This window comes from Actinia tenebrosa, unplaced genomic scaffold (genome assembly GCF_029948245.1).
Source record: "Actinia tenebrosa isolate PJP-AT-01 unplaced genomic scaffold, QUT_ActTen_1.0 PGA_scaffold10__47_contigs__length_13832649, whole genome shotgun sequence".
Lineage (NCBI taxonomy): Eukaryota > Metazoa > Cnidaria > Anthozoa > Actiniaria > Actiniidae > Actinia > Actinia tenebrosa.
The window spans coordinates 1,341,063-1,353,639 of NW_028292570.1; the positions used below are offsets into that span (position 1 = coordinate 1,341,063).

General features: G+C 41.1%; 1 long non-coding RNA gene across 1 annotated transcript; it reads right to left on the reverse strand.

The window, feature by feature from the left end:
- Nucleotides 1-10,232: 10,232 nt before the first annotated feature.
- Nucleotides 10,233-11,661, reverse strand: LOC116288927 (uncharacterized). Its single transcript, XR_004196251.1, has 2 exons — nucleotides 11,617-11,661; nucleotides 10,233-10,973 (listed from the first exon to the last, which is right to left on the reverse strand). It is a non-coding gene; the product is annotated as an uncharacterized LOC116288927 (long non-coding RNA).
- Nucleotides 11,662-12,577: the final 916 nt, after the last annotated feature.

The window sequence follows — 12,577 nt, forward strand, 5'->3', positions numbered from 1 at the left end:
CCTTTCCTACACTAAACTTGCACAACTCCTTGTACGTTTTATATCACTTATATATAATCTGAATTGTAGCCCTCCCGTTAAATATAACGCTTCGACGTCCCTGTGTGCCATACACCTCCTCGGGATATTTGTTGTTGTTGTAGTAGTAGTTGTTGCTGTTGTTGTTGTAGATGTTTTCGGTGCACACGTGTTAGCACCTCCAAAACGTACACAGATACTAACAAATTATAGAATCTTCTTGTCTCCTTTAATCGTACTTTTTTTGGTTCTTTTTGAGTCTACACGTGTCTACATGTATATAATATCTCATTACCATTTACGTCATTTTCACCACGTGACACTCTCCCCTGCTTTGAGAGGTCACCATTTTTTAAAAGCTTAGTGAGTCCTAGCGATACCTCCTTGATAAATACCGGGGTGATCAGTCCCAGCGCCATATCACTCCTCGCTCTTTCCACTCACTTTCTTGCTCCTGTGTCTAATTATCATACATAATTAATTTTCTGGTGGTTACAACACCCTAACATTTGCTATCTTATGATGCGTTACAAGAGAATTCATGATTTTTTTTTATTTTTATTTTTTTGATACTAAGTGTTCATAAGTGTTCCTATGTTTTTGTATATGACATGAGTATGTGAATATCTCTGCCGGCTATCCATAAGCCAAAGGTACAGTGTTCAACAGGTGCCAAGGAGGATTCACTGGGTGCCAAGGTAATCCGCAGTACTGCATCTGGTAAATGCCGTGGTTATACTGGAGTGGCAGGCTTGGGGGATATACCATTTGTTGGTATGGTGGTATTTGCACACTGTGAACCTGGTTGAACCCATACCGTTCAGGTGGAGCACGTGCTCTTCGTGGGTACTGGTTACCTGTTCTTCCTATTCCATGCTCTGGTTCAGGTGGCGCCGTGGTCTCTACCTGATTTGCTGAGTTCTCTTGAACTGCATCGTGTTCCCCTGCAGGACGTTCCACTTCAGATCTCTCCCCCTCCAGTTGTAGAGAATCACCTTGTTCATCATGAATATCCTCAATGTCACTATCTGACATGTTAGAAGAGTCATCAGGTGATTCTGGTTCCTGTTGTATGGGGCTTTGTCGTGCTGGCTGTTGTTGGACGTGCTGTGCGGGTTCTAGGTAGTCGCAGGGAAAGAGCAGGTTTCGATGCAGGAGTCTCGAGTTACCCTCGCGGTCTTCTCGCTTCACTTCATACACCGGGCCCGTCCCCTTTCGGTTTACTACCACGTATACAGTATCTTCCCAGTACGAACGAAGCTTGGCTGGTCCCCCTCGAGGCGTGAGGTTTCGAACCAGGACACGGTCTCCTGCTTGAAGCTCCGTGTAGTTAAGTCGACGATCATAGTAATCTTTGCTCCTCTCGTTACACTTTGCTACATGCTTCCGGGCTATGTCGTATGCTGATTGCATCGTTGACTTCCATTGTTTAACGAATTCTCTTTGGGGGAGAGATGCACCTTCAACCTCTCTACCGATGATTAGGTCGATAGGTAATCTTGGCGTTCGGCCATAGAGCAAATAGAACGGCGAAAAACCTGTACTAGCATGTGGGGTACAATTATAGGCGTGGACAACTTTGTTAACGGAATCCTTCCACTTGCTTTTCTTGTCCTCTGGCAAGGTCCGCAGCATTCCCAGCAACGTTTGGTTGAAACGCTCTGTTTGTCCATTTCCTTGTGGATGGTATGGTGTAGTCCTGGCGTGTTTGATACCGCTTAACTTTTCCAGTTGCGAGAAGAGGTGGTTTTCGAATTCTTTCCCCTGGTCATGAAGAATTTTCGCTGGAAACCCAAAGCGTGGGATGAGATCGTTAAAGATTTTGTCAGCGACAGTCCTGGCAGACTTATTCTTTGTGGAGTACGCTTGAGCAAATCTTGTAAAGTGGTCAACGACGACTAATATGTACTCGAAGCCGCCGGCGCTCTTCTCCAGGTGAACAAAGTCAACAGAAATAAGTTCGAAGGGCGACGATGACGTCAGGTGTTGCATCGGGGCACGAGTCGGAAGTTGAGGACGACGCTGTTTGAGGCAGTGACATACCTTAGTGACGAAATGAGTTATGTCATCTTGCATCCCGGGCCAAAAGAACCGTTCCCTTGCCAGGCAAATCACTCGGTCTGCACCCAGATGACCCATTTCTTGGTGGAGTTCTTTGTAGACTAAAGAGCGCTTACAGTGAGGCAGGACCAGTTGATTATAATTTGTTGTTCGTCGACGTAACAGACCGTCGTCGCTCACCTCCAGCTTCGTCCATTCTCTCAGTAAAGCTCTTGTCGACCGCGATTCAGTCATTAACTTACGACGTGATGGGCGTCGTCCCACACGTTTCAGCTCCAAGACTCTGCTAATGGAGAGATCACTTTGTTGTGCCATCTTCAAGTCGCTAATTGTTATTCGGCTGCCATCAACATCTATCAATGATGGCTGATCCATGACATCAACCCGGTTTGTAACTGAAGCTATCCACGTGGTGTCTCCAGTTCCTAATGCTGTTACTCCAACAAGAGTTGCGTTGACTTCGTCACGTGATGTGGTGTTATTATAGCACGTGTCGAGTTGTCCCATGTCCATTGGCATTCGGCTTAAGGTATCAGCGACGGTGTTCGAACTTCCAGGGTGGTATTTTATGGTGAAATTAAAGTCCGTAAGCTCCCCGATCCAGCGGTGACCTGTAGCATTCAGTTTTGCAGTAGTCTGGACATAGGTCAGAGGGTTGTTATCTGTGTATACAGTAAACTTGGGTGCGTAATATAAGTAATCTCGAAAATGTTCACACACCGCCCACTTTAACGCCAAAAATTCGAGTTTTCCTGAGTGCATGTGATAGTTGGATTCCGCGGGTGTTAGAGTACGTGATGCGAAACCAATCGGTTTCAATTTACCGTCCTGCTCCTGGTATAATGCAGCTCCCAGACCATCTTTGGACGCATCTGTAAACAAGACGAAAGGGATGTTCCAGTCTGGGTAACTAAGGACCTGTGGTGACGTTAAAGAGTCAATAAGGCTGTTGAGAGCCTGTTGGTGTCGTTCTTCCCATTTAACTACAGTCGATGAGGCTGTACGGTCCTTTGTCTGTTTTGGCCCCTGCAAAAGCTCAAATAAACATTTCGCAGTTTGTGAGAAGTTAGGTATGTATTGCCGGTGATAACCTAACAGTCCTAACAGTTTTCTCACATCGGACACGGATGTTGGTTGACTCTTCTTTAGTGCGAGTACGGCTTTGATGTGAGTAGGATCAGGTCGATGCCCGTCCGCCGACACGATTCGACCGAGACACGTCACCTCTCTTTTGAACATTCTACACTTCCTAGGCTTTAGTTTCACGCCATGTTCGCGGAGACGGCGCAAAACGAGGCGAATATGCTCCACATGTTCCTCAAATGAGCTGCTAAAAACGATAACATCGTCAATATAGGGGATACAGATTTCATCCCTGAGTCCCGTTAAACAATGTTCCATAAATCTTTGATACTCGGCTGGGGCGTTTTTCAGGCCAAATGGGATTCGAACCCATTCGTACAAGCCCCAGGGGCTAACAAAAGCCGTAAGATGTCTTGACTCTTCTGAAATAAAGCCCTGGTGGTAAGCTTTTCCTTGGTCTAGCATGCTGAACCACTGGTTACCACCTAAGCTTTCCAGGATTTCTTGTACGCGTGGAAGTGGATGTCGATCTGAAAAAGTTTTCTTATTAAGCTCACGAAAGTCTACGCATAAGCGAAGATCACCGTCCTTCTTTCTGACGCAAACTACTGGCGAAGAAAATGATGACCTGGATTGACGAATCCATCCCTTATTTAACAAATCCTCAATATAGTTTTTGACTTCTGCGTACAATGGTCTTGGGATCCTAGAATATCCTCGATTCACTGGGTCGTTAGCCGTCAGGTGAAGATTCATTTGCAACTCTGGTATGCAGCCGATGTCTGCATCTTCTTTGGAAAATGATTCCTCCTCTTCAATTAGCATTTTTGTAGCTAACGTTTTTTGTTCTTCCGTGAGATCTCCGAGATCAATCTCCGATAGTGGGCCAGTTAAGATAGCTTGCTCGTCACAATTTGATTTCAAGATGTCCGACACTGAACTAGATTTAGCTGAACTGTTGTCCGCTCTAATACCATTAACACCGGACCGACGTACATTTTTCTCTTCTGCGAGTTTAACTTCAACGGGCGTTACCGAGCGTACAAGGTGTAGTTTGCCTAGTACAGTTCTGCTTTTCAGGAAGATATCATGTTTAGAGTTATTCTTTACTTCAACTTCTACTCGACAAGACTTCCCGCGTTTTAAGCTCACGATAGTCTCATTAATTTCAAGACCGGAATGGATTGTCCCGTCCACTTCCGGTTCAAACAAAGCTGGTGCATTGACATCAAGACTTCCGGTATTTGCACGACAGGTTACAAGTACTGTTTGATTCATCGGAATAATAATATCTTGTTTAACAGTTTTCAGGTTACACAGTTCCGTTTGGCTAGTAGATTGTATAAAGTCAATAAGTCCCGCAACATTTTTACTTGCATTTCCAATGAATGAAGAAGATAACACAGAATTCAAGATATTTACATCAGTTCCATTTTGACTAACAAAGTTATTAACGACTTCTTCGATTATATTAAATCCAATGATAGGCAAATCAAGAGGTTTTTGTGATACCAGAAATGGTGTAGCTACATGGCAGGAATCGTTCGAATCATTCAGTTCAAAATCAATCTCTACCCATCCCACAAATGGAAATTGGGTTCCGTTAGCGGCTTTTAAGTCTAGTTTTGAATCACCAATAAGTTCTGACAATGGACGTATTTCTGCTGTCGGATAATTGGTTATCACAAAATCTTTTGACACTACAGACACTTGGGCACCAGTATCCCACAGTGCGTTACAAGGTACATTATTCAAAGAGCAAGAAATTGTGCACTTACTTCCAACCAGTTTAATCAGTGATGTCCGTTGCTTTGGTGTTAGATGACTGACGAATATTCCACTTTCCCACTCGGCGTCTTCTTCATTACTCGCTATCGTAGAATATTGGGACACGTCAATATCTGCTACTCCCTGTCCCTCGGTGGCAGCAGATGTCCGTTTCCCTGGTTACGCTGTTTACATCCACGAGCCAAATGGTCGCTCGAACCACATTTGAAGCAATGGTTACATTGGCTGATGTTTCTTTGTTCGCAATCCTTACATGTTTTTCTTCTTCTTTGATGTTCTTTCGCTGGCTTATCATTGTTAGGCGACGCACTAGATTTTGACTGTTCTTGGACCTTGGCATTTAACTCGGCTATTTGCGCCTGCAACGCTTCAAGAGTTGACATAACCTTTGACATTTCTCTGGCTGATTTTTGGCTGTTGTCATTTATTGAAGACACAGTTACTTTGTTTCCCGTGCGACTTGTGTTGAACTTTAGTTGCCTCTCTCCCTCCACGGAAACTATTTTATTGAGTGTCTCCATGAGTTCCTCGTCGCTGGATTCGCCAGTTTTAAGAACAAATCTGAATTTGTTGCGAACAGTCTCGTCACGCAAGCCAATTTCAAGTGCATGAGTAAACAGAGATTGTACCAAAGTTGCATCGTATTTCAGTGAGTCGTCAGCTTTAGATGCGAAGATTATTCTTTCCCTCAGTGAAAGCGCTCGTAGCAGAAAGTCTTGTGGGCTTTCTTTTGTGTCTTGTACTAGATTTGTTAACTCCTGGTATAGTTCCGTTGACGATTTCTCCCGGTAGTGTACCCTGATGATCTGACGAAGCTTTTGTAATGTGATCTCTGTCATCATTTCTAAATAGTCTTTCAGCTTCGAATTCGGGCTTATTGCTCGAATGACTGCATCGACTATCTCGTTTTCCTTATGTCCCCTCATTAAAGCATTGTCTATTTGTCGCATTAGTCCAACAAACGATACTCTGTCCTTACTGTCCCCTCCAATCGTTCCGGCTATTTTAAAATCTCTCCTCAGATTTAAATTGAGTAATTCTCTCATGGCATTGTTTACACTATCCTGAGTCATTGGCGTTGACGCATTAGCAACGTTGGAATTGGTGATTTCCTTCGCGCTGTCTCCAGCTGCTAGTGGCGTTTCTTTAGATACAGAATTGGTGTTTTCCTTCACGCTGTCTTCAGCTGCTAGTGGTGTTTCTTTAGATACAGACTGCTCATTTTGAATCTCAGCATGTGTATTTGATTCCTGAGTACTGCTCGCTGCAACATCCACGTTACTCACGTTTTCGGACACGATCCCCCACACATCGTTTAGGAATTTTTGCAGGTCGTCCCCTTCAAATTCCTCGGTGCCCAACTCGAATCGTTCCCTCAGCTTCTTAACTTTATATCGGCGACTCGGTTGGCCGCTGATATCCACTTTAAGAAACTCCCCAAGCGTTGCGAGTTGATCCGCGTTCAGTGTGTATAGCTTCTCCTCGATCTTAAGCTCTAATTCCTCCATAGTGAATGTCTCCGATGATCAATCCTTATATAAATGGTTTCCAATACGTCTGAGCCCCCAAAAATATGTTAGCACCTCCAAAACGTACACAGATACTAACAAATTATAGAATCTTCTTGTCTCCTTTAATCGTACTTTTTTTGGTTCTTTTTGAGTCTACACGTGTCTACATGTATATAATATCTCATTACCATTTACGTCATTTTCACCACGTGACACACGCACACACATGAAAAAGAGTTAAGAAAGAGAGAGTTAGACTGAGATGTGAGTCAGTAGTAATCTATGGAAACATGTACAGTAATGCTAAAGTGGTAAATCAAGAGAATATGAACTAAGAGAAGGAATCCCCGTACCCCATCATATGCACACTTTGATGCTATTTTTAGAATCTATTCTAAAAATATCATCCAATGATATCATTTATTTGATTGTTTGATTTTCTGCACGCGCATAGTGTGTGAAGCTATCCCTCTAACGAGTAAGATGTCTACTTAGTAAATGATTGTTATTGTTTATGTGTTATTTTGTGGCTATGAAGTCCGATTCTATAGAAAAACATCGTCTTTGACAGGTAGCACATACGAACTCTGTAGCTGTTGGTTCAACTGTTGGAGAAGTTTGTTGCCTTGATTTTCTTTGCGACCGAAGTCTTTCTCTGTGCTCTTTTCTTCGTTGTTCACTTTGCTTCGCTCCTGCGTAAATAGCATGTCTGCAGCCAGGTCTGTTGCCAGCCTGCTCCTCCCAATCATCTGTGTTGATAGCACATTGTTTGAGATTGTGCTTAAATTGTCTTTGAAGCGTTTCAGTTGACCACCTTGGTTTCGCTTTCCATTGGTCAGCTCACCGTATAGAATTTTCTTGGGGAGTCTGGATACGGGCATACGCACAACGTGCCCAGCCCATCTAAGTTGGTTCTTGATGATGATGGTCTCGATGCTGGAGATATTGGCCTCTTCTAACACACTATTGTTGGTACGTCTGTCCTGCCATTTGATGTTCAATGTACGGCGAAGGCATCGCTGATGATATTTCTCCAGGTTTTTGAGGTGGCGACTGTAGGTGGTCCAAGCCTCTGAGCCATAAAGCAGGATTGGTAGAATCATGGCTTTGTAGACCTTGATCTTTGTGTTGATATTGAGGTCTTTGTTATCAAATACTCGAGTTCTCAGGTGCCCAAATGCACCACTAGCTGAACTAAGACGAACTTGAATTTCTGCATCCAGATCATAGTACGCACGCGCTCTACGTTGTTTGCTAACGTTTTCTCGGTGCTTTTCTTACGATGTTGAAATGTTTAAATCTGCCCTCAAGATGACGATGTAGGTCGAAAGCCTTGGAAAATAAATGTAAAAATACTCCAGAAAGTTGAACAAATTGCTGCTCAATTTCCTGTCGTATTTGCCAAGCTTTTGACGTGCACATTCATATTCAGGGCAGAGTCGAAATAACGGAAAACCCTCCAAAACGTAAAAGCAAACAGCGTAGAGCGCGCGCAGTAAATGCGCGTGCAGAAAAACAAATGGTTTAAAAATAGCACCAAACTGTGCACATGATGGTTACAATGATATAGGGGGGATTCCTTCTCTTAGTTCATTTTCTCTTGAGTAAATTCTACACCGTGAAAAGATGATGAAAAGACTTACTGACGTTTCGGACCGTAGTCCTTCGTCGGAGTAAAAGAGGAGAGTGAATTTGAGGGGAATTGAAACAAATTAAAATCAAATGGTTGAAGGAGGGAAGCAAATCGAAATAAGAGTCTTCAACACAGAGCCATTGGGACTAACGATAATGCTGAAATTTTTTAAGACACTGAAAAAAAAATCTGGTGTATCAGAAATTAATTCCTAGTATTTTGCTTATGTACGATATATAATTTGATTGTACAAGGTTTTCAATCTATGAATTTCTTAAACTAAAAATAGTTTGTCAGTTTGCAAATACAAGAAGAAGTTAGTAAGAGGTTGTTCCCAAGATGGCGTCTATTTCGTTCCTTTAAGCAGTCCCACGAAACACTGCAATACCAACCTGACCCCATTTTCCCCTTAATGAATGACTAAAGTTACCCTTTACTAACCACGTTTACATTACATAGAACTATTTTAAATTTACAACTCACCACCCTTTGCTTCATTTTGTCCAAAACAAAAAACAAAACAAAACAAAACAAAAAAGACGGAAACTTCAGAACAGCTTTCCTTCTTTTTTTGAAAAATCAGAGTTTGAGCACTGGTTTGGATTTGCATTAAGAGGAAAAGATAAATTTAAAAAAAATATGCCTTTGTTTTTGGACTTTTTAAGACAAAAAAGAAACAAAAATTGTTTATCGGCCACTTTAGCAAAAAAACTTGTCATCGCTAATCACCACAGCATCGCTAAGTAGAGCAGTGCCGCAGCTCAAACGGGTTAGAACTGTGAGCATGTGAAGGCGCCTCTGGCAGCCGCTATACTGTCCATACATCACCCTGGAGCGAAGCTTTTACCATTTTGAATTAGTTAGGTTAGAGAGGAGGGAGGAAAAACCGCAGACCGAAAAATCCCTTGGAGTCAGGAAGACAACCACGACCAACTCAGCTCACACCGCGGCATCCCATTATTGTTCCCAGATCCTACAGCCGACATGACTTATACTTTGATATAAAAATAAATAAAAAATAAGTGTCATACTGAGACACTTTGATTTCTGTTTCCTTCTTATCTTTTTAATGTTTGATGTAATTTTTATGATTATATTTAGTTTCCTAAGCAGCTGCTATTAGTGTAGTTATCCAATGCTCACTCCCGCTAGCGAGCATTACGTGGGGGAAATTGCCACCAGGTTATATAATACGATCCTTTGCTGGGTAACCTGCAATATCAACCTTCCTGTTTGTTCTTGCTCAGACTAGAATTTTCCTGCTTCTCGCTCAATCCTTACTATATCAGCTTAGTATCACCACAAGTCCTGCAACACTTGATCGCTAGAATATCATGAACTTAATCAGAAAATTATTAGAATGAAAGTTGCATGTCTAATGTTAAACAAATATTTCGGCAAATGTTATTGGCTTCCAGGTACGGAATTCCAATAGAATGAAGGCATTTAACCCGTCAAATAAAACATATTTTTAGGCTTAAATTTAGATAGCCGATTCGCGCGTTATTAAGCGACAAATAATTATCCGTATCCAAACTGATTATATAGGGAGTTGCATCTACTCTCCATCTAATGCTCTAATGCACTAGTCAATTGAAACCCCCGCCCACCGACCCCCGCGGCTAGAGGGGCACTGAACAGGGACTTGACGCAATTTTGATGTGCTTTTAAGAGCATGATTGCATCGGGGGTTCGGGGATTTAACGAATGGTTTTCTCAACGCGGAATCGAGCGGGGATTTTAACGCTCGTTTGAATATGTAAGGACCTGGAAACAAGAGGTCGTCCATCTTGAAAAACACCAAGAAGGCGTTGTGATTCCAAGCACAGGCATTCCGTAGCCTAGTACAGAGCAGTACGTTCTACACAAAACACATGCTCCCCGAGACATGCTCAAACAAACTTATAGCAGTTTCTACCTATACACTTTTACACTGAACTCCACTCTGATAAGAACCTTTCTTAAAATTGTAGCCTTAATAGGTTCTTATGTGGAGAGGTCTTAAAGTAAGAATTTTAGCCTATAAACAGGTTCTTAAAAAAACAGGTTCTTATACGCGGGTTTTGTTCAGTCGTTTCGGTGAGTTCGAATGTAAAATCAGATCATGATTAATCTATTAAAACTACTGCTTCGCAATATTTACAAGCATTGTTCATTTTCAATTTAATACCATTAAATTCTCAGCTGACTAGACATAAACCTAAACGTTTTCGCACGATTTGAGGTTTAGAGCCCATGAAAATATTGAGCATTGAATATTTAGTGCATGGAACACACCCGGCAATTGGCTCTGCGTAGCACAAGAATTTGGAGTTGGCGTGAAATGTGTTTCTTGTTGACTACTAAACCAAAATAACGGGGCCACAATAGCGGGGGTTTTAACATTGAATGTGCCCCCGACTACCGGGGAAAATGTCTGATTCTAACACCACTCAAATGTTAAATTCCCCGGTATTTCGCGCGGGGGTCGGGGGGTGGCTTTTTCAATTGACTAGTGCATAAGCTATAGATAAAATGGTGAAGTCGCGATCGTATGACAAAGTTCTATTACTAAGAGAGTATACAAGAAAGTACTGTGAGAACGTGATAGTCCCCTAGATCACTTGAAAATCCTTGATCTGCCCCTCAATAATCTATTCCAAAACCCCAAAGCATTGTCAACTGTACGAAATTGATCTCCTTCTCCTCCTGGCTTTATACAAACATGATGTAATGCTTCACAAGTCATGTGGCCTGCACATGGACAGAACACGCTACAGCGTCCACCTTCTCTGTTCTGACGGCATGAGATGGTTAACTCTGGTAGTAAAGAAACTGTAACCACTATAACAAACACTTGACGAAGAGCTACCATACTTGATTTTTAAAATGACATGAAACTGAATAAGGGGAAAGAAAATATAAGTTTTGAATAGTTGCTGTTCACAGACTAATAATAATAATAATAATAATAATAATAATAATAATAATAATAATAATAATAATAATAATAATAATAATAATAATAATAATAATGACTGCATTAAAAAAAAATGGATCAGGTTGAACCAAAGGAACAATTTGGTATAAACCCATGTGCAGCATGATAAAATAAAAACTATACTTATGTAAGCTATATAATATATTTACAATATTATGTCACTGCACGTGATGTAAAAAAACACTAAAAATATAAAATTTAGAAATACGATTATGATAGAAAATAAAAATAATAAATAAAAACTGACTGACAGAAAGAAATGAGTTAACTGATGTCTAAACGTACCATGATCTCAGTCATGGAACGTTCAGTTCACTGTTAAAGTTAGGGCTGTCTTTAGTCGCGCTTCGATGCAAAGGCACGACTACCTTTCAAGAATTCGCAGGGAACTGTGAAATGGACTATTGAGTGTTACAAACGGAGAAACTTTCATCATTGATTCAAAATAATAAAAGAGCGGAAATGCTCGACCCGCACTGCATGGACATTGACAAAGCCACACTATCAGAGTCAGTGGAAATTAGTTGATTACGAAGTATTACCTGGTATAATGTAGTGTCAGCGACTAATGATCCACTTTCCCACTGAACAATCTGAGATTAGGATTAGAAAACAGACGTATTTATAGCTGAAACTGTTTCGATTTTTTTTCCTTTTTTTTTTCTTCCATTGATTCAGGTGTAGATGGATGGCAGCTGATATTCAGTATATGCCAGCCGGCTTTTCCAGAATACTGCGAATTTTCTTGTAAGAACAGGAATTAATTCTACTTAGTGGTGCCTGTTTCTATATTTTGCTCAGTTATATATATAATATTTATTGATTTTAAAATGTTTGAATTTTTTCTACTGAAGATAATTCTTGTTAAGAAGGGGACCTTTTGACGCTTTTGAGTCTTTCTTTCTTCCCAAGCTTTCTTCTTCTCTTCCTTATTTTTTATTAATCAATTAATTAATTTTTCTTCTTTTTCGCCATGCATGGCCAGCTGACAGACTGAGAGAAAGAATATATTTGTTGCGGTAACTTGCGATATTAACAATTCGTTTGTTCTTGTTTAGACTAGACTTTTCCAGTACGTTTCTGTTTTACCAATCAACGTACTTACGACACTGATCAGTATTATATCTACCTTCAGTCTTTAACAATATTCTATTTTTGATCGCTAGAATATAGCTTAGTTTAATACAGGTGATTATTGAAAAGCTCGCGCGCTCATTGGTCGAGAAACTCAGATTATCACACGATAATCACCTCCAGCGATAATTCAAAATGGCGGCCAGCCGCTCTGTTGCTGTTACCTAATTTCAAATGTGTCTCTTATCTACTTTTTTTCCTTTTTTGAAAGAATCACCTGTGTATTTATAATTTATACTAAAACAATTATTCACCTCAGGCTCAGTGAATATCGGGAATAATACTGAACCTCAACTAGTTTCGGTGTATTATTCCCCGATATTCACTTCGCCTTCGGCGAATGATTGTTGAATATAAAGAGACTAGTAG